Below are 23,420 nucleotides of genomic sequence, written 5' to 3'. Positions count from 1 at the left end.
GTGATTTTCTAATAGGCCCACAAGAGAAATCAGATTAAATCTAAGGAAAATCAAGAGATAGGTCTAATGAAATGTAGTGTGTTTTATTTCTTCCTTGCAATTCTTTATTTCCTTTATATTAGATGATCCTTTGAGGATGAATTTGCATTTGTTTATGAAATACAAGAGCATATAATTGCTGTAATTATTTTGGTGGAAGAGAGTAGTATTCAAACAAAGATAAGAGACGATTACAACTGTTTAAGGCTGGCATGAGTCATGATTTGTTTTGAGTCTTTTTGTGTCCTGACATAGTAAGCTGTGTACTTTCTGTGTCCAGGGATTGAGTGTGGGGCAGTGTTTTTCAGCTTCTTTAGCTGCCAGGAGGTCTTTGCTATTTTTGATTTAGGGAGCTAAGTAATAGTCTTCCTAATATTCTCTGTTTCAGTCATTGCACGGAGCCAGAAATAAGATGCTGTTTGATCCTCTCGTTCTTCCCCATCCCTTCTGAATCCCTTCCTTGCCCTCCCTCTAGTTTTTGAGTCAAGTGTAAATTTCATAAGGCTCACATCATCATAAATTGTTGCCTGATCATAGAATAAAAGAAGGTCCAGTTTCAAGAATCTTAGGATTTGTTTTTTCTCCTAGTCCTAGTTTCGTCATGTATTTATGAACTTGGGCAAGTCACTTCTCTTCACTGGGTTTTACTTTTGTTATCTGTAAGGTGAAGGAGTTGTACTAAATTATTTCTAAGATTTAAAGTTACATGAAACTAAAATTGCTATAGAGAAATTTAAATTTCATTTTGAATAAACCATTCATTCAAATTGTGACAACTTCCAGGTGGATGCCTAAAAGAATTTTTCTTAGACTCTAGGGAGCTTATCAACTTCAAAATCAACTTTAAAAAAACAAACCAAAAAAACCCTTGCAGGTAGTTAATTGAAGTATTCTAGTCTGTCTCTTAATTATTAAGTGTTTGGGTAGAATAATGGAATAATGGACAAATTGATTCTTATATTTCTCACTTAAAAGCATTGCTATCAGGATGTGAAAACTTTGCCATTTGCCAGTGGTGAGAAAAAAAGATATAGTGCTTTCAAGCAATTTCTTCAAATCAAAATCTAAGGCTTCAGGGAATCAGACCACAGGACAACTCAGTGGTTCAGCTGTGCCTTTAAGCACCACTTCCTGAAGAGAATCTGCAGATGAAGATGAAAGGAGCTCTGAATGTGGGGTGGGGGAGATTGGGAAAAGCTGAACAGCCCAAGGAAGCCACACGTATGATTTCTGTCTTTCCACGAGATCAGATAAGCTCTTAGGGCTTTTTCTTTTTCTAAGCCATTCCAAACATGGACATTAAGTAAATAATGATTATTTGGAGAGGTGCTTCCATGGCCTACTTGAATATGATGGCTGGACAGGAGCATCCCTGATGCTGGGGGCCAGATAGGATTGCTGTCCTGTAACCCACATCCTGAGGGGGGACAAGATGGTCCAGTCCAAATGGAAAGCCCACTAGAATCCAGGTCAGTTTAATGGTTTAAAAAGGCTGTGTGCTCTCCAGTGTGAGTCTCTGTACATTTCACATTTCAATTAAATTCATGTGACTGCCACAAGATCCAGCAAAGTCTTCTTGAGGAGCCTGGCCTGGCAGCAATCAGAACCTCTACCTCGGTTCTAACTTAACATCTCTGGGAGAAGACTGAGGTTTAGGTTAGAAAACAGTGGAAACTTGGCAGAGTTCAGGAGTGCTGGTCAAGAATTGCAAAATGCGCTCAGGTGTTAGACTTCGCATGAGATCCAGGAGGCAGGGCTTTGATCAGTGGACATTTTCAAAGGAGCACTTGATGTTATTTTAAGGAGGGCCGGAAATTCAAAGCCAAGTTAGTGAACAGATGGCGAAGTACAATCCAAGCCAACGGGATGAAAGCAGGGAAGGAAACAGATTAGTCAAATATCACCAACAAAGAAAGAGGAGGAGAGGGTGAGGGAAAGGAGATCCACCCTAAGGTTGGCTGCTCTCTCAGTTGGATTTTATTGACCCACCAGTGTGTTGGGCAGCTCTGGGAAACCACCTCTGAGAGGGTATTTAAAAAAAAATGTTTTATGGAGATATAATCCACATGCCATACCTTTTGCTTTTTTAAAGTGAGCAATTCAGTGATTTTTAAATGATATTCACAGAGTTGGGCAACCATCACCACAATCCAATTCAGAATATTCTCATCACCCAAAAAAGAAATCCCATATCCATAGCAGTCACTTGCCCCTACCCTTCCCATCCCCCATCCTCTAGCCCTAGACAACCACTAATCCACTTTTTGTCTCTATAGATTTGCATGTTCTGCACATTTCATATAAATGTGGTCTTCTGTGACTAGCTTCTTTCCCTGATAGGGGCATTGAAATTCTATTTTCTCTACAGAATTTACTTTGCTGTTAAAACTATTTTGCATGTGTGTGTGTGTGTCACTGAATTTAGAGTACTTTTTCCACTTATAAAGTATGTATATACCAGGAAGTGTCCTTGTTATACTTAATTGAGAGTTATATTGATCTCCAGTTTAAAAATTTTCAAATAAAGTATGTACACATAGCATTAAATGAATTTGTTCTTTTTTCAATGGTTCCTGTCATGAAGAGCCTCAATATAATTATATGATTGAACATACATGCCATTATTATTATAAGGATATAAGATGTAGGCGATTGGTCTAATGTGTACAGTTCCTATAACCTATGCTAGGTAGAAAGACAACAGCACAACAACAAAAAACCTCCAAGTCTCTGATACCCATTTGTTTATTTGTTTTGTCTCTTTTTTACTGAAGTAAAATATGGAAAAAAATTCCAGTTATCTGAACTTTTTGGTTGTTTGAATTCTGGAAAGAGGCATTGTAGTAAGTTAGGGAAAAGGGATCTGACAATGGTTTATAAAAGAAGAGATAAAAACATTGGCCTTTCTATCAGCTGGATCTTTGGGTGTGGATTTTTGAGTTGGGTGAATCCTAGTTCCTGTTTCCTGCCGTTCATCTGCCTCCTCAAGAAATCATATCTCGGCTGAAGTTTTCTTTTTGGAAATGGACAGGCAAGGAAAGGCAAGACTGGGAATTGTGCTTCAGAAAAATTATCCAGCCCGTTTAGAAATATGGCTTAACCCGTGCAAATTAATATACGTCCAAGAAAACAAATATACCATCAAACAAGTTGATCTGAAAAAATCTTGCTTTGGCCAAAAAAAATATTTACTTTGTAAATGAAAGCAACTTAATTAATGAATTGTTAGCTACAGGAAGTGCTGGCCTGAAAAAAGTAGAATGTCAGGATAGTGATGAGGCATTTCACACCAGAACAATCCTGAGATATGGCTTGGTACCAGAATGTATAAAGGAGAAGATTTAAATGGTGGGAAAGTCATTATCCCATGGGACCCATCCCATCTGTTTAAGACATAACTTTCTCGGTTATGCCTTTCATTCCTTTACATCCTTGAGAGATAAATCATGCCTTTGTTGTTAACAAGAACAGCTGGACTCCTGTGACTAAGGGATCGGCCTGCAGGAAACGTTGTTGATATTGGACCATCATTTCCTGCAGAGAGAAGAGTGGCTTATGTGGTGGATCTTCTTTTCTACATACATTTGCTAAATGCCTGTTCATGCATTTTGCAAAGAATTCCCATGAGAATTTTTTAATGGGGGCATTTTGGGTTTTTCTGCAGATTCTGGCCTTGAACCTTTGCATGTGCTCATATCCTACTGATAAATGCCGAGAGTGAGCTGCTTGGCCCGGAGGAGAAATAAGAACAAGTTCAGAATGGGTCAAGAATGACAGCACAATCTGGAATACATTGTTCTTTAATCTCATTAGCTAAATTTCCTTAAAAAGTGTTGAGTTCTTTTATGAACAACGGTTAGAACCCAACTGCCATGGTCCAGGATGGAATCTTTTGTTTTTTTAATTGAAGATGCAGCGATGGAGCATCTCTGACGATTTCAGTCATGCTGAAACAGAAAGCGCCTGCCCTGAATGCTTTTGAATGCTCAGTCCACTGTTTTCTCTATCTGTTTTGTTCACATTACCATGTATACAATCAGCTGACTCGCCCAGGGTCCTGGGAACATACTCCCTTTGTTTTGATCTCTCTTTATTAACTGTTTGTACAATTTCCTTTCTGACTTGAGTTTAATGAAACTTTCCCTTTCCTGGCTTTATGATCTCCTTTCTTCTACCCTCCTCCCTCTCCCACTATTCTTGTCCTTCCCCCAGACTGCTTATCTAGCTGGAATTTGTTTGATTCCTCTTCCCCTTGTTCTATGGGAAAGCTCAAGTCTAGGCTCCCTTAAACATTTATGAACTTGGATCGTGCTCTTGAGTCCTTTTGGATAATTCAAGCTTGACCCCATCACATATCTTTTAAACAAGACTTGCTTTGAGTGCTGTAGTATCACGCATGTAACATCTCCTTTAGACTGTAGGGCCATACCTTACACTCAAGATGCAGAACAGAGAGACTGACATATAGATTATACGTTTCATGTTCAAAGTCTAAGGAGTAGAAGTACTGGGATATTCTAGGTGAGGAACGTACCCTAGCTTCTAGAGTGCATGTGATTTCGGTTTTAATCCACATCATCATTACTATTCTAATTACTTCTCACCCTTCAATCCAGAGACGAATAGGAGGGAAGGAAGAAGTGAAAAAAATAAAAGGAAAACAGCTTGTGATGTTTCCTATTAAAATGCCGTACGAACTTGAATTTGGAGTTTAATCGATAACTCCTAAGACATCATCTGCCTTTCATGCTACACGTCTGATTCTATACATCTAGCTATGCATTATATTTATTTGGTCATGCATCTTGGTTTTCTTTAAAACTGTTGATACTTATTCTCTTGGAATATGTACTGTTTTTGGTGATTGATCACAGTGTAACTTGGCAGTGGTAGGAAGCTCTTTATTATGGGCTCATTTTTTTTTTTTTTTTAAAGTTCAGGCAATGAAGAATGAGTCTCTAGTGCTGCTAAGTATTTTAGGGGGTGGGGTGGGGAGTGAAGAGGAGAGTTAATAAAAGGTCAGCTAGCTTGAGTCTTATAGAGTGCAGAGGCAAGAAAGGGGAAGAAAGTTTCCTATTTCATAGAGAAATTTTGGACAGATTTTGAACAGGGAATAAGCAAAAATACCCAAATGTAATTTTATAGCCAACTTCCCATGTCTTCATGTCTGCAGGATAACTTAAAATCTTTTCATTATATTTCCCTTGCAACTCAATTTGCTGATGTTCCAAGAGAAATAGGAGGAAGGGTGGGAAAATTCCTTTTTATGGTTGGAATACACAGGTTTATTACACTTTTTAAAATTGCAGTGCATTTACACCATAGTGTTAGCCATTATGATATATATATATATATATATATATATATAATTTGCGTTTTGAAGTTTCTTTTTTATTGAATGAAAGATTCTTTGAATTTTATAGTGCTTTACAATTTTCAGAAGTTTCACATACATGATTTTATATCCATTATGATATTTTTGATGACATTGTCTGGGTAAATGAAACGTGAAGATCACAAGCAGAATTTCTAAGCTGTATGTACGTGATAAACTGTGTGGTGCACCCAGAAAACATTTCTGTTCACAGGAGGCCCCCAGATGGGCACATTCCTGTGGAATAAACTCCTTGAGTTAGGCTCCCCTTCCCTGCCACTTCACTGCCCCAAGAGACAGAGTGAGATAGCAGTGGGTAGAGAAAAGTAAAGTTCAAGTGTCTTGGCTTTTAGAAGTGAGTGGATGAGGACAAGCCTAAAAGTTGGCAAAGCGGCACCTTCTCACCTTATGCCACCTGCATGTCACCCTCTTCTGCTGTTGCCTCTATATTCTGGCACCTCTTCTTCCCCCAAATAGGGTTGGAATGAATGCAGGATGCCCTCTGGCATGCTTTTCCTTTTACCCCAAGATAAGGCTCCCAGGCCTGCCCTAACTCCGCGGTATCCACACTGATAGTGACCAAGTTTTGCTAAGGACAAATCAGGACATGAAACTGTGACAGATAAAAATGTGCTTGTTGACAGCCAAAGAAGGGATTGAGGCCATTCGGAAACAGGATTAAATGACAGTCTAGGTTTTGACCATCAGACTCCCCTGCCTTCATTCCCTGCTTTGCACCCAGGACACTGGCAGGACACTGGCAGGGAAAGAGTCATAGGCACTGGAGGTCCTAGGCACCTGCCAAGCATCCTACAGCAATGCCCATCATTGGACAAACCACGCACAGGGAGCTTCCAGTAAGGATCTGGTGGTTGACCTTTAAGTATAAAGAGCTAACCAAGAGGAAAGGTGATTTTAAGACAGGAACCCAAATGAACAGAAAAATAAGTGAGGGCAAAAAATTCAATGGAGGGCTCACAAATATATATATATATATATATATATATATATATATATATGTGTGAGAGAGCTTAATATCCTCAGAAAGATAATCAGTTTATATACATAAAACAAAAATAAGAGCGTCCTAAGAAACATTTATTAGGGAACTAACTCATGGAAATTAGAAATAAGGCAGAAAAACACAACTCAATAGAAGATTTAAAGGATACATTTGAAGACTTCTAGAAAGTAGAACAAAACCAGGAGTGAAAAGTGGGATAGAAAGATAAGGAAGTTAGAAGGTAATGGAACTCTGACGTTTAAATAATAGGCATTCCATCTAAAAAAAAAAAAAAAAAGGGTTCTGAAGAACCTAGGGGCAGGACAGGAATAAAGATGCAGACATAGAGAATGGACTTGAGGACACGGGGAGGGGGAAGGATAAGCTGTGACAAAGTGAGAGAGTGGCATGGGCATATATACACTACCAAACGTAAAGTAGATAGCTAGTGGGAAGCAGCCGCATAGCACAGGGAGATCAGCTCCGTGCTCTGTGACAGCCTGGAGGGGTGGGATAGGGAGGGTGGGAGGGAGGGAGACGCAAGCGGGAAGAGATATGGGAACATATGTATATGTATAACTGATTCACTTTGTTATAAAACAGAAACTAACACACCATTGTAAAGCAATTATACTCCAATAAAGATGTTAAAAAAATAATAATAATAGGCATTCCGGAAAAAAAGAACAAAAAAATGAGGGGAAACATTATCAAAGATTTATAGAGAAAATTTCAGAATCGAAGGACATAAGTTTTTTGATGCGAAATGCCACTGAATACCTAATACAATGATTGGAATAAAGAACTATTCAGGGCATATGATCATGAAATTTCAGATATATGGATATAAAGATCATATGTTTTTGAAATTTTAAAATAATTAATTTCTATTTATTTTTTCTTTGTACCTTTTGACCACCTTTACCCTTGTCTCCCACCTCCCAACCCCCTCTGGCAACCACCAATGTGTTCTCAGTATCTGTGAGCATGGGTTTTTGTTATTGTTTTTTTGTTTTTTGAGTTTCACATATAAGAGATCATACTGTATTTGTCTTTCTCTGTCTGACTTATTTCACTTAGCATAATGCCCTCGAGGTCCAACCATATTGATGCAAGTGGCAAGATTTCATTCTTTTTTATGGCTGAATAATATTCCATTGTATGAATATACACAATTTCTTTATCCATTCATTCATGGATGGACACTTAGGTTGTTTCCGTGTCTTGGCTATTGTAAATAGTGCTACAGTGAAAATGGGAATTCATATATCTTTTTGAGTTAATATTTTTGTTTTCTTTGGATAAATACCCTGAAGTTGAATTGCTGGATCATATGATGGTTCTATTTTTAATGTTTTGAGGAACGTGCATACTGGTTTCCATAGTGTCTGCATCAATTTATATTCCCACCAAGAGTGCACATGTGTTCCCTTTTCTCCACATCCTCTCCAACACTTGTTATTTCCTATTTTTTGATAATAGCCATTCTAATAGGTGTGAGACAATATCTCATTGTGGTTTTGATTCTCATTTCTCTGATGGTTAATGATGTTGAGCATCTTTTCTTATACCTGTTGGCCATCTTTGGAAAAATGTCTGTTCAGATCCTCTGTTCACTTTTTAATTGGGTTGTTTGTTTTTTTGATGTTGAGTTGTATGAGTTCTTTATATATTTTGGATATTAGCCCCTTATCAGATATATCATTTGTAAATATTTTCTCCCTTTCAGTAGATTGCTTTTCATTCTGTTGATAGTTTCCTTTGCTATACAGCAGCTTTTTAGAATGATGTAGTCACACATTTATTTTTGTTTTTGTTGCTTTTGCTTTTGGTATCATATTTAAAAAATTATCACCAACACATGGACCTATATTCAATATCTTATAATAACCTATAATGGAAAATAATCTGAAAAAATACATATAACTGAATCACTTTGCTCTACACCAGAAACTAACACAATATTGTAAATCAACTAAACTTCAAAACAAATTATCACCAAGACTTATATCAAGGAGTTTACTATGTAGCTTTTCTTCTAGGAGTTTCAAGGGATTCAGGTCTTATGTTCAAGTCTTTAATCCATTTTGAGTTAATTTTTGTGTATGGTGTAAGATAGTGGTCAAGCTTTATTATTTTGCATGTGGTTGTTCAGTTTTCCCAACACCATTTATTGATTCAGTAGGTCTAGGGTGGGGCCTGAGAACTTGCATCTCTAAAAAGCTCTCAGATGGATGCTGATACTGCTGGTCTACCAACCACACTTAAAGTACCCTTGATGGAGCTCTTGGGAAAACAGTTTTAAGGGTCCTTTGGGCAGGATCCAACTCGCTGCAGTACTGACATTTAGTAATACATACCTATTTGTATTTTTTTCTTTCAGGATAGATAGATAGATAGGTAGATAGGATGACGGTTGATTTTATGTGTCAACTTGACTGGGATAAGGGATGCCCAGATAACTGCTAAAACATTATTTCTGAGTGTGTCTGTGACGATTTTTCCAGAAGAGATGAGCATTTGAATTTGCAGACTGAATGAAGATTGTCCTCACCAATGTGGGTAGGCATCATCCAATTCATTGCCATCCTAAATAGAAGAAAATTGGAGGAAAAGGCAAATTTGCTCTTTTTGCTTGAGCTGGGACATCCATCTTCTCCCTCCTCTTGGTTCTTGGGCCTTCAGACTCAGACTGGGACTTACACCACCAGCACCCCTCCGTCCCCTGCCCTCCTTCCCCGCCCCCTGATTCTTGGGTCTCTAGACTCAGACTGAATTGCACCACCAGCTTTCCTCGTTCTCTGGCTTGCAGATGGTAGATTGTGGGACTTCTTAGTCTCCATAATTTCATGAGCCAATTCCTTATATATCTCCTCTTATATGTATGTATGTATGTATCAATCAATTACATATCTATCTATCACCTATCTATTAATCATCTTTCTATCTATCCTATTTATCTGTTTCTTGGGAGAACCGTGACTAATACAGATACACAGAGAGATAGAGAGATGGATAGATAGAGAGATGAATGGGTAGATTGATAGGTAGATAAAATACTCATTGGAGAAAAAAAGAGAGGGAGGAAAGAAAAGAAGGAGTAGGGAGAGAGAAAGAAAAGGAAGGGAGAAAAGAAGGAAGGGAGGGAAAGAAAGAACTCAGGATATTTTCTGACCCCTTACCCAGTCATGCATGGTAAATACTGTTGACCATATTGCCTGCCAAGGATGTCCTTCTTCAGGGTCCAGGTCTCTAGAATGACCTTTAAAAAATTTTTTTCTGGCCTCGCCACGTGGCTTGCAGGATCTTAGTTTCCCGACCAGGGATCGAACCTGTGCCCTTGGCAGTGAAAGTGTGGAGTCCTAACCACTGGACAACCAGGGAATTCCCCTAGAATCACCTTTTTTTTTTTTTTAACATCTTTATTGGAGTATAATTGCTTTACAATGGAGTGTTAGTTTCTGCTGTATCACAAAGTGAGTCAGCTATACGTATCCATATACGTATCCATATATCCCCATATCTCCTCCCTCTTGCATCTCCCTCCTGCCTCCCTATCCCACCGCTCTAGGTGGTCACAAAGCACTGAGCTGATCTCCCTGTGCAGCGCAGCTAGAATCGCCTTTCTTATTGCTCCCTTCCTGCCCATCGCCTAGTCTGATGACATCTCCACCATTCCTGCAGGTGACCACAAACACTATTTATTTGACAGAAGGACCCCGCAGTACTGTAGGCAGCGAGGAAATGTCTGTGGACTAAGGAGCACATGTGAGGAGCCTTCCAGACAAATTTTCTCAACATCTCTGCCTCCCTCTGGCTGCTGCCCTTCAGTCCTGCCTGACACTTGTGCAGGCCAGCTTTCAGAGAAAGTTCTGGGAAGTTTTGGAGACAGAAGGGAGACCGTGGGACACTTGTTGTACCTGGGTTTGTGGATTGTTGCAGTAGTTTAAGGATGAACTATCTCAGTGGCATTTTGTGAAAGTTCATAAAGACTTCAATTGCTTTTCAATTTTATTTTTCAGGTGGTGTTGGATGGATGTCCATCCGAATGTGAGATCACGTCAAGACACACTTCCAGCCAAGATTGTGCTTCCTTGTGGGAACTGTGAGGAAACAGGAACCAAGGTTTGCCTGTTTCATATTATTTAACGATGTTCTTTTGATTTGCTTATTTTTTGCTTGTGGTTACTGGGCAGATCTGTGGAGAGGTTCCTCTCTGATTACAGGGTCGTGTCAGTGGACAGTACATGACACAGCTGGCTCTTTGTGTTGTCATGGTCACTGCTGACTCAAAGGACACAAAATTATCAGTACACATTATTTTTTATTTTCTCATCGAGCATGGTTTCCAGGATCACTACTCATCTTCACCATATATATATATATATATATATTTATATTTTGTGTGTGTGTGTGTGTGTGTGTGTGTGTGTGTGTGCTTTCACCATAGACACTCACTTCTGTGGACATGCCTTGGACCATGTCTCCTCCAGAAACTGCAACACCTCTGAAATCTCAAACTTTACATCATCTTTGATCTTCCTAGCGCATTAGCTCAAGAACCTCCTCTGCAGGACATCTGTCTTATCAGCAAATCCAGTAGGTCCTCCCTTCAAGGCACATTCCCAACCTGGCAACTCCTCCCCGTTTTCATTGCTAACATGTGGGTTGAGGCCACCGTCATCTCTTGTTTATACTAACTGGTCTCCCTACTCCTGCTCTCACTTCCATAGAGTTTATTTCTTACAGCAGCCAAAGTCATCTTTTTCCAGAGTAAATCAGATCATTTTACATGCCTATTTAAAATTTTCCCACAGTTTTCCCAAGCCCTTGGAATTAATCCAAAACCCTTACAGTGTAGCCTGTAAAGCTCTATCTGATCTAACACTTGGTTTCCTCCCTGACTTCTCTATCCTCTGCTAACTCCTTGCCCACTATTCAAATTTCTGGGAAGAAATTTGCCCTTCTTGCTTTTCATTAAACCAGAGTCTGTCACCTGTTTTTGTAAATGAAGCTTTATTGGATAATAGCTACCCACAATTGTTCATATAGTGTCTATGGCTGCTTTTATGCTACAATGATAGAGTTGAGTAGTTGTAACAGATCTAATGGCCCATCAAAGCCTACATATTAACTATATGACCCTTTACACAAAAATTTTACCACACCCCACCTTAAGCACATCAAATGTATGCCTGCCTCAGGGCCTTTGCACTTGCTGTTTCCGCCATTTTAAACACAATTCGCTCGTAACTCAAATACCTCCCTCTTTTCACTTCATGCCTTTACTTAAATTTCACCTCCACAGAGGCCTTCACTGATTATTCTATTTAAAAAGCAGTTTGCATCACTCTCCATTTTTTCATCTGATGTACTTTAAATCTGCCTGACATTTTGTATCTCCTTGTTCATAGATACGATAGAGACACCAAAGATTCATGCTTCTCCACATGTACCACTTCTCCACATGTACCACTCTTTCTGGAAGCAGCTGTCCAGGATTATATTTTCCAGCCTCCTTGTTTCTAGGTAGGAGCATTTGACTAGTTCTCACCCATGGAGTGTGAGCACAAGGATGTGTATCCCTTTCAGGCAGAGATGGTAAAACACCAGGATGCTAGCTACTCATTCACTCTCTCTTCCTCAGTAACCTTGAAGGTCATAGGTCATATAGCAGCATCACAAGGTAGGAGGAGTCTGGATCCTTGAGTTACTCTTTGGAGGAAAACTGCCAGACCAGAAACATTTACTTTTGATTTTAGCAATTTTTTAGTGTGAGTCTGCTGCCAGCAAATTCCCAACTGCGCTGATTGTCTCCCTGCCAAACTAACGGTCTCATACCAGCTGAACTACAAAGTAATCCCACTACTTTTGTCTACTAGGTGCATGCTAATTTTAAAGGTGACTATTTCAGACCCCTTCCTCTTATGTAGACCTTTTAGCCGCAAATGACACTTCTAGCTGATGAGCTAGACTTATGTATGTTTGAGAAAAGAAAATCAATCAACCAGGAAAGCCCTAATCTTACCACCAAGCCCCTAGACCCACCAGAATGTACACCCACCAACATCTTCTCTGTTCCCTCATGATGAAACTGATAAGGTGTCATTATCCTATCAATAGTCGAATTTGCCCATGAGCTCTGGACCCCATCCTCTGTCAAGGACTTTTGTCCTTTGTTTACTTTTCTTCTCTCCTGCATGATGAATATTTCCATCTCTACTGCCTCACTCCCAGGAGCAAACAAACTTTGTATATCTCAACCTAAAGTATAAAACAAACAAACAAAAAAACCTCAAGCCCCCTCTTGAGATGTCAATCTCTTCTAGTTATCATCTCATTTCTCTGTCCCCCTTTACAACAAGCCATTTAGAAAGTTATTTCTACATGGTACCTCTACCTTCTCACCTTCCATTTGCTCTACAGTCCTTTCCAATTTGGTTCAATCCAGAAAACTTCACTGACACTGCTTTTGTTAAGATCATGAGTAGCCTCTATATTGTCAAATCCAATGAGATTAATAAGTTCTCATTTTATTTGACCTTTCAACTGTGTATAGCCAGTTATCTGCCTGTGTTTTCTTAAAATACTCTCATTTTTTGGTGTCTGTGACTTTACACCCTGGTTTTCCTCTACCTCTTTATTAGTTTCCTTTATAAGTTCTTCTCTCTCTTCCTGACCTCTAAATGTAGGGCCCCCCTAGGCTCAGGTCTTGGCCCTGTTTTCTACCCCATCCACATTCTCTAATTAGGGATTAATTTCCAAAATATACAAACAGCTCATACAGCTTAATATGAAACAAACAAACAACCTAATCAAAAAATGGGCAGAAGACCTCAATAGATATTTCTCTAAAGAAGACACACAGATGGCCAACAGCTGCATGGAAAGATGCTCAGTATTGCTAATTATTAGAGAAATGGAAATCAAAAGTGCAATGAGGTATCACTTCACACCAGTCAGAATGGCCAACATTAAAAAGTCTACAAATAATAAATGCTGGAGAGGGTGTGGAGAAAAGGGAATGTAAATTGGTGCAGCCTCTATGGAGAACATTGTGAAGATTTCATAAAAAACTAAAAGTAGAACTACCATATGATTCTGAAATCCCACTCCAGGGCATGTATCAGGAGAAGACTCTAATTTGGAAAGATACATGCACCCCAATGTTCACTGCAGCACTATTTACAATAGCCAAGACATGGAAGCAACCATTGACAGATGAATGGATAAAGAAGATGTAGTATATAGAACGGAATATTACTCAGCCATAAAAACGAATGAAATAATGCAATTTGCAGCAACATGGATGGACCTAGAGATTATCCTATTAAGTTAAGTAAGTTAGACAAAGACAAATATCATATGATGTCACTTATGTGGAATCTAAAAAACCGATGCAAATGAACTTAACTAGAAAACAGATGTAGGTTCACAGACATAGAAAACAAACTTATGGTTACCAAAGGGGATAGTGGGGGAAGGGGAGAGATAAATTAGAAGTTTGGTATCAACATATACATACTACTGTATATAAAACAAGTAAACAACAAGGAGCTACTGTACAGTACAGGGAACTATACTCAATATCTTGTAATAACCTATAATGGAAAAGAGTCTGAGAAAGAATACATATATGTATAACTTAATCACTTTTCTGTACACTTGAAACTAACACAACATTGTAAATTAACTATACTTCAATAAAAAAAAAGAAAAAAATTTTCATCTATATTCTGGACCCATCTATCCAACTATATACTTTGGACATGTGTACTTGTATGTACTCTTGTTTCCTCTCTTTCTTACAGTTATGTCATGAGTTCTGTCAATTCTACATCCAAAACAAATCTTGAATTCATCTTTTTCCCCAATTCTCTTGTCAAAACTTGAATCCAAGTCACCATCTCTGACTTGGACTATTAGAACAGACCTAGTTTTTGGTCTCTCCATTTCTACTCTTGGCACACCCTACATGAATCTTATCCTTTATAGTAGTGATGACCATGTACTTTAATATCCATGCTTTTAGATATGTGTGCATGAAAAGGATAATATGCTTTTGTGAAAACATGGTCCCCAAATATATAGACATAGCATCCATATTGTTCCAACCTCAAATCAGAAGACTTACCCTAATAATACACAGTTTGATGAGAAAATTTGAACACAGGACTAACCTGGGAAATCTAGGCCAACAAGTTTCCTGCCATCATAAGCAAGAACTATGTGTGTACTGGGCTGTTGCCAGGAATCCTCTACTTGAACTATAACTTGCTCCTTTTAAAAGTCAGAATAAGAACACTTATTTTAGAGAAAGAAAGATTAAAGCCTATTCTACCCAAGAGGTAAAAATGGGACTGTTCTAAGTCTAGGCTTCATCTCCCTTTTCTCAGAATTCCTGAAAGGACTTAGGGAAGTGCAGTGTGAACAACCGTAATTCCCTTGATTCTTCCATTTTGCTCTGGTGTTAAGGAGATGATATACCTTGAATCTGATATCAACCTTTGCTGTATAACAATCCACCCCAAAGCTCAGTGGCTAAAACCACCATGTATTAACCTCACCATCCTGGTGGTTACCAGTTTTGGTTGCTCCCAGTTGGGCAGTTCTTCTGGACTCTCCTGGGGTCACTCATGAGGCTGCACTTATCTGATGTCTTGACTAGAGCAGGATAATCTCCACTGGCCTCACTCACGTGTCTGGCAACTAGTGCTGACCATCAGCGGGGCCTCTTCTCCAGCCGGCTTCTTATCCTCATGAAGCCAGCCTGTGCTTCTGCATGTGAGGGCAGTCCTGTAACTAGAACATGAGAGCAGAAGCTGCAAGGCCTCTGGAAGCCCAGGCGAGGAAGTCACACACATCACTTCTGTTGGTCCGAGCTGGTCACAGGGCCAGCCCAGATTCAAGAGAAGGAGAAATTTACTCCACCTCTTGATGAGGGAGTGGAAAGTCACACTGCCAAGTGCTAGCATACAGGGATGGGAGGAATTGTTGTGGCCACCAGTGCCCACAACCTATACAGCCCTAGTACTTTACTTCCTTAGAGAAATACTTTCTCTGAGTTACTTCATGTGTATATATATACCTGTATATGTATGTCTTAGTCAAGTTGGGCTGCTATAACAAAATGCCATAGACTGGGGGGCTTGTAAACACAAAAATTTATTTCTCATAATTCTAGAGGATGGAAGTCTGAGATCAGGATGCCAGCATGGTTGGGTTCTGGTAAAGGTCCTCTTGCATCCTCATGTGGTGGAAAGAGGGCAAGAGAGCTCTCTGTGGTCTCTTTTATAAGGACACTAATCTCATTCATGAGGGCTCCACCCTCATGAATCAGCTCCCAAAGGCCGCACCTCCTAAAACCATCATATTGGATTTCAACATAATGAATTTTGAGGGGACAGAAACATTTAGTCCATTGTACTGTGTGTGAATATATATGTAGATATGTGTGCTGTAACTCAGAAATCTACATGTATGTATATATAACATACTTATAATGTACATAAATATAATTTACTGATATGTAGATTTATTTTGGTGAACATATAAACAACATCTGGACAGGAGTTGTCTGTGGATTGTTTATTATGTTGTCCAAAGTCATTTGTAAAAGGATTTCTGCAATAATACTTCTTAGAGGTTGCTTAACTCCTAAATAAATATTTCTTTTGTTCAAAAAAGAAATACATAATTCATCACTGACCTTTGTTTACTTTGGCTTCTAGAAAGGAGCCAAAAGTTCAGAGTTGAACCTAAATGTCATCACTCGTTTTTGATATTAGCTTAGATGTAATTGTTTTCTACTAGCATTAGTTTCCTTTTGTTTTTAACTTCCCTGTTGTATCCATGTATTTCTTATAAGCTACTTCAGTCATTTTTGAAATGGGACAAGGTGCAATCCAAACACTTAAAAATACATGAATGTGCTTTTTGTCGTTTCACTTCAGAGAGTGATGTTAATGTATTCTAGAAAGACTGGAGAACCACGTTAGGATTATTTCACATTGTGAGATTTGTAAGTTTAGTTTATTCAATAAAATAGTTCAAAGAGTGGAGACGAGTTCCCCAGAAAGCTACTGGGCTCAAATGCCTATGGTTTAATGCATTTGTTTTCTCACTCTTCACAGTCAGTCATCTACAAGAGCTCATGGTGATTCATCCTTAAAAAACAGTCATAGACTTCATATCTCCATTTTCAATCTGCTCTCCAATTAACCCCTTTCTCCTTTCTAACTCAGAAAGGAGTCTTCATGGAGGAAAATATCATTAATTTGGTTATTGGTCAATATTAGATTATTATCTCACATATAAAAAGTTTCCTTAAGCAGAGATATTTTTTTCAGCTTTGATCCTTGACATTACTTTCAGGTATGTTTTCTGAGTTATCAACTCAGCATTCATACTTTTGGCACATAATATTTTTCTTTGATTTTCTTTTTCTCTTCAAAAGAATCGATCCCAATATGTTTTTCCATGTATCATTGGCATTTATATTTAAATGTGCATTCTCTCGCCCCTTTTACAATGGAAGTGCAAAGAATTCAAATGGGTACGGAGGTGAGGGGAATATTGTGAGTTATAGTAAGAAATGTAGTTCTGTTATGAACATTGGGGTGTATCTTTTTGAATTAGAGTCTTCATCTTTTCTGGATATTTGCCCAGCAGTGGGATTGCTGGATCATATATTAGCTCTATTTTTAGTTTTTTATGGAACCGCCATACTGTTTTCCAAGAGTCCATCAACAGATGAATAGGTAAAGAAAATGTGATATATATATATATAATATTACTCAGCCATAAAAAAGGATGTAATATTGCCATTTGCAGTAACATGGATGAACCTAGAGATTATCATAATAAATAAAATAAGTCAGACAGAGAAACACAAATATTATAAGATTTGTCACTTATATATGGAATCTAAAAAATAATACAAATGCATTTATTTACAAAACAGAAACAGACTCACAGACATAGAAAACAAACTTATGGTTACCAAAGGAGAAAGGGAGGCGGTGAGAGGGAGAAATCAGGAATATGGGATTAACAGATACACACTGCTGTATTTAAAATAGATAAGCAACAAGGACCTACTGCATAGCACAGGGAACGATATTTAATATCTTGTAATAATCTATAATAGAAAATAATCTGCAAAAAAATACAACTGAATCACTTTGCTGTGCACAATATTGTAAATCAACTATACTTCAATAAAAAATAAGAAACATATATATGTTAATACACACACATACACATATTTGGTCTTCTTTGCACACAGCCCCTAAACCTTTGTGATTTCTTAAATGATAAGAGCACGGGAGCATTTTCTGTTTAATATTTGGTCTTTTGTCCTCAGATCCTGAGATAGCTCCAGAGAGATAAGATGAAAAGAATGTCTTTTGTTTTTCATAAGCCCCTTTCAACCATATCTGAGTTTATGTTAATGAGGGAATTTTTGGAAAGCACCTAGATTACCATAGGATGGGGCTAGTTGCCAGGGGAAACAACCTTGTGACTAGAGAGTTGGAACTTTCACCCACCCCCTCATCCCCCTTCCAGGGAGGAAAGAGGGACTGGAGGTTGAACTAATCACCAGTGACCGATGATTCAATCAGTCAAGCCTATGTAATCAAGCCTCCTTGATAATCCCTGTAGTACGAGGTTTCAAGAGCTTCTGGGTTGATGAACACGTGGGGCATGGAAGCTCTGTACCCCTTGCTCCATACATTGCCCTCTTTGTCTGATCCATCTGACTGTTCCTGAGTTGTATCCTTTATGATAAACCAGTAATCTAGTAGGTGCTCAACCTAAATAAAAAGTCAAATTACCTGAAACTGACTTTATTCGGGAATAGCAGAGGAATTGCGATTTGAAAACAAATGCTGTAGCAAGCTCCAGGAGGGTCCTTTGAGGATGTGGGCAGGCTGTATTTATAGGCAAGGAGTGCAGAGAGGAGGAAGTCCAGCCAGAGACCAAGGAGTGATTTCATTGGCTAAGAGGATGGGGAGAAATTCTTGGCCGTAGTTCATTGGACAGGAGACAAGTCTTGGTTTTAAGGCATTTACGGCATATCAGTCTCATCTGTTAAGTTTCGTTTCGTTAGGGTGCATGCATGAGATTCTCCATTTCACATGCTCCGGTTCCATTTTAGATTGAAATCCTTTCACAAAGTAAACTGCTTTCCGGAGTTCTGTGAGCCATTCTAGCAAATGATTGAACCCAGGAGGGGACTGTGGGAACCTCCCCTTTACAGTTGGTCAGTCAGAAGCACAGGTGACAACCTGGACCTGCGATTGGCGTCTGAAGTCGGAGTGTGGGCAAGGGGGCAGTTTGTGGACAGAGCCCTTAACCTTGGGATCTGATGTGAACTGCAGGTAGATGGTGTCAGAATTGAGTTGAATTGCAGGACACCCAGCTGGTCTGTAGAGAATTAGAGAACCGCTTGGTGGGGAAAAACCCTCACACATTTTGGTGGCCAGAAGTATTGAGAGTAGAGTCTTTGAGGGGAGATTTTTTTCAGGGGCTACCGAAGTTTAGGCATTTAATAATTTGAGCACACTTTGCATATTCTGGGGTGATTATCTGGCAAACTCTTCTGTCAGGAGCAAAGTTACTAACCTGTAAGGAAGCAGATTATCTCGAGTGCCTAACATAGATACAAGTCTCCTCACTGATTCTCAAACAGGCATTTGATGAGCCCATCTGCTGTTACTCTGCTCACATCTCGCCAGGATTGTTGTCTAACTTCCGAGCCCGGAAACAGATTAAAGTGGCAAAGTAGAACAAGGTTGTGAGTGGCTTAAAGAAGGTTCACTGAGAAGTTCAAGAAGTTGGTTTGATGGCCTGATGATGACAGAGGCAGAAAAACCAAGGAAAGCAGACATACAAATGCAGAAAGCGTAGCGACCTCAGGCAGTGAGCATCATCATAAATAACCCTGTAGTAGCGTTGATCTCCCAGGACAGCATTCCATTCTCTAAGGCACACAATTTACTGTTCATTACTGTGGCCCTGAGTTGCCAGAAAAATGTTATGCTATATTCAAGTAGTCAATTTAAAGAGACATGGAAATATTTCCATCAAGTTTTTATAATAATAATAATAATTATTTGTCTCTGTGCTTTAAAGTCTGAAGTTCAATTAATGGGAACATTCACTGTATTTTGTGACTCAGGCATCATCCTTGGCTCACATTTTAATGGTGCATCCGCTATATGCCAGGCACTGAACTAGGAGCTGGATCCTTAGTGGTGGTCAAAACACATGCCACTGCTGTCTGGGTGGAGCCTGCAGGACAGTTATTAAACAGGCAAACCTCCCAAAACAACAACACGTAATTTAACTTGCGTAAAAGGCTAGAAGAGAAAAGAACGTGGGTTGTAATAGAGCACCCCAAGGGTGGGAACGAGAAGGCATAGAACATGATTGTTCATTTAGAGTCACCAGGGAGGGCCAGAGAATCCCCCACACAGGAGGAAGGCAGGACTGTGAAAAGGGGGAGGAAACAGAAACAATGGGCAAAGGATTGAGATAGTAAGAGGCTGGCAAGGCAGAGGGGTGGCAAGCAGGAGGGTGTGGCAGGAGAAGGTCACACAGAAGGTCAGAGGGAGAAAGGGATGACTTGGATTTGGAGAAGATCATGGAGGGCTTTGCAAACCACACTAAGGAGTTTGGGTTTAATTCAGAGTATCAGGGGAAGCCTTTGAAGGATTTCAAGCATAGCTGCCGGATAACCAGCTCGACGTGTTTTAAAATGCTTTAGTTATTTGTGTCTCTCTTTGCTTTTGCTTAGAAATGATGAAGGATACTTCCACAAATGTGTGGTGCAGAAATGAACCCAAATCTGGGGGGCCCCCAATCTTAAACAGTTTGGGAGGGCCTCTTAAAGAAACAGAACTCAGAATTACAAATATAAAATGAGGGATAGAGTTGTCCTTGGAAGGGTCCCATGCAAGTGAGGCGCTCTGGAGCTTACGCTTCATCGTGTCACGACGTATCTACTCACTTCTGGTATTATGCAAAGGGTTTTATAGATATTCCTGGCTTTAGGTGGTAACCAAAGTCAATTATCAAGTTTGAGAGTGGCTTGAAACACCATTCTTCAGAAGCCCTGTCCTTTTTTATCCCTTCTTCTTTTTCCCCCTCTTGTACCCCATCATCCAATGCCCTCTGACTTCAACAGCTCAGATTAAAAACTCTTGCTTTTGTGATTGTTTTAGAATTGATTTGGAGTTTTTCTGTTGAACTATTTCATCCTTCCACACACGTGTATACATCCTTTCTAATAGTATCCTCTGAGGGTTAGCATGAGTGGGTAACTGAAATGGTATGAGACTGGGAGATGGGATGGAGAAAAGATGATGAGATTCTTGTATGGTAAGAGTCACGTGTTAGAGGTTCCATTTTCTGGAAAAAAAAAATTACTGGAAATATTCCAGGAGACTGTTACAGTGATGTTCCAAAGCTTCACTTTTTAAGATCAAAGATCCTGGAAAAGTGCTTTATTGAGTCAGAGCCCCTGCCTTTTCTTTTGTTCCACATTCCTGTCTCCTTTGAAATCTTATTGAACACTGTTGCGTATCTCTTACCCTATTTGTCAAGCAGTTTTACTGCTGGAAATGGTGTCTATTCCATGAAATGCTCTCTCTACAGAAATAGTACTCTGTTTTTTTTTATGAAATAGAGGGAAAGATGAGCTGGCTGACTTAATTTCATTCCAAACGCTTTGTAGCAAAAGTTGAAATGAATGAAAATGATTGAGTTTGTAGGCCTGGTCTGCAGATAGGAAAAACTGCTGGAAACCACTGAGTGTGGAATGGCTTTAATTTACAGCGTGGATATCAGCCAGCCCATGATATGCCTGCTTTTGGTTAACCTTTATAGAAGAGAAAGAAATACAGAGAGCAATAGCTTTCGGAAAGGCTGTACTTGAAAAGAACCAGTGCTTGAAGCCCTAAGATGCTTATTTACATTAAACAATGGGACATTGTTCTGGAGGCATGGGAGAGGAGGGGGACAGAATGGTGGGGAGTACGGTGAGTTAGACTGACATACCCATTAGTGAGAACTCAGATGGATCACGCCCTATCAGATGGCTTCCTCCATGGGCAGGAAGGCCTGGGGATGCCCTGGGACCCCCAGAGCTAGGACTTGGTGTGATGAATAAGGAGGTCATGAGAATACAGTTTCACTCTACTCCAAGAATACTGTCCCTAGATTTGCGCTACATGACTTAAATATCAACATGTTTGATACTGACTGGATTGAAAAATGGTGGCTGTCGTTTCTTCTTTTCTCTTTCTACTCCAGTGCTGACGGTTCATTCAATGAATATAATGGGGTCCCATAGCGGTGCCCATCAATACAGGAGGAGGACATCCTTTACACAGATTCTTCCACCGAAAGAGTGACCGGCTCTTCAGTTTTCACGTTTTTGCTGTAATCAGGCAGCCCGGCACTGCTGTGACCCCAGCCTCCTGGCAGAGTACTCGAGCAGGGCATCCTGGATGATTTACAGGAACATTGAATCATCTGGCGTTTGGGTTTCATGTCTTGTAAATGCGAAGTGGAAGAAAGCAGTCCCTGCCCCCATCCCATCCTGGAGAGGACAGAATGGTTATTCATGTCTTATTATCACGCCTTTCATCTTCCTTTGTAAAAGTTTTTAAGGTAGTATTGAAACCATCTGGACTGCTTTGAAGTCAGTTTATTTTACTAAATTAAACTTTCCTAGATTGTGCCCTTTTTCTTTACACGATGCCATGTAACATGTGATTAATTCTGGCACGAGTACACCTGTGTCTATAAATCTGACCATTTAGTTTGTAGATGAAGGAAGCTGGAGTCAGAAATCTGTGCCAAATTCAGTTTTTTTCTTCTTGGTATGATTTTATATTAAAGTTTCCCTGTGTGGATAAATTAGCTTCCACTTTAAGTTTCAGGTTATTTACATGGAAAGTATAGTATAGTGATAAACACATAGGACTTAGAGTCAGAGAGAACCAGGCTCAAATATCAAGTTCACAACTTACTGTGTGACCTTAGGAAAGTAACTTTACCTCTCTGGGACCCAGTAACCTCAGTTGTAAAATGGTGATTGTGGTAGCCAGCCTCCAAGATGGCCCCAGCGACCCTGGCCTCCAGGTGTTCATGCCTGTGTGTAGTCTCCTCCCATACTGAGTTGGGTTGACTTGTGTAAACAATAGGGCATTGTGGAATTGATGGTGTGTGACTTCTGAACCTAGGTAATCAAAGACATTGTGGTATCTGCTTGGCCCCTTCTCTTGGATTCAGTCTTGGGGAAGCCAAGGGCCATGTTGTAAGGATAGTCAAGCAGTCCGAGGAAAGGCCCCCTTGGCAGGAACGGAGGTCTCCTGCCAGCAGTCAGCACCGTATGGGTGAGCCATCTTAGAAGCACATCTTCCAGCTCCAGTGAAACCTTCAGTTGTCTGCAGCCCTGGCTGATGTCTTGACTGCAACCTCATGAGAGATCCTGGGCTAGAAACACCAAGTCAAGCTGCTCCCCAATTCCTGACCTATAGGAACTGAGTGAGATAATAGATGTTTATTGTTGTGTTGAGCTGCTGAGCTGGGGATAATCTGTGATTCAGTGATAGATAACTGATACCATTATAATGATTGTGCCCCCTAGTAGGATTGTAAATGTGACAATGTAAGGGTTTGCACAGAGCCTGGCACATAGTAAGTGTTATTCAGAAAGATAAAAGCATTGGTTATGGATGGAACTTGACACCAGATGACGAGTTCTCCTCTCTAGCACCTGGACTCCAAATGCTTTATATGGGGCTCTGCGTTTAGTTGATGAAGAAGCCCAGATTTATAGTAGAATCCTGAGTGAGTGGTAAATGGAGTGGCATATCTGGTACTTCTTGTGTCTCGCCTCAGAAGCTCTTATCCCACTTTTTAATTTCAACCTTTCTGTGGCAACCAGCTTCAGGGCAGCGTTAGCCTGATTGCACCTGCCTCAGCTGCATG

At 39.7% G+C, this 23,420-nt stretch overlaps 1 long non-coding RNA gene across 1 annotated transcript in view; it reads left to right on the top strand.

Moving 5' to 3' along the window:
• The window catches only part of LOC117195987 (uncharacterized), a 287,053-nt gene that overhangs the window by 212,996 nt on the left and 50,637 nt on the right, over window positions 1-23,420 (top strand). Inside the window, exon 6 of the long non-coding RNA XR_004475926.2 lies at window positions 10,439-10,541. This is a non-coding gene — a long non-coding RNA (uncharacterized LOC117195987). The remainder of the gene's footprint in view (window positions 1-10,438; window positions 10,542-23,420) is intronic.

The sequence above is a fragment of the Orcinus orca genome, chromosome 4 (genome assembly GCF_937001465.1).
Source record: "Orcinus orca chromosome 4, mOrcOrc1.1, whole genome shotgun sequence".
Taxonomy (NCBI): domain Eukaryota; kingdom Metazoa; phylum Chordata; class Mammalia; order Artiodactyla; family Delphinidae; genus Orcinus; species Orcinus orca.
The sequence above is the reverse complement of the archived record's forward strand: the minus strand, read 5'-3'. Positions and strand labels throughout refer to the sequence as shown.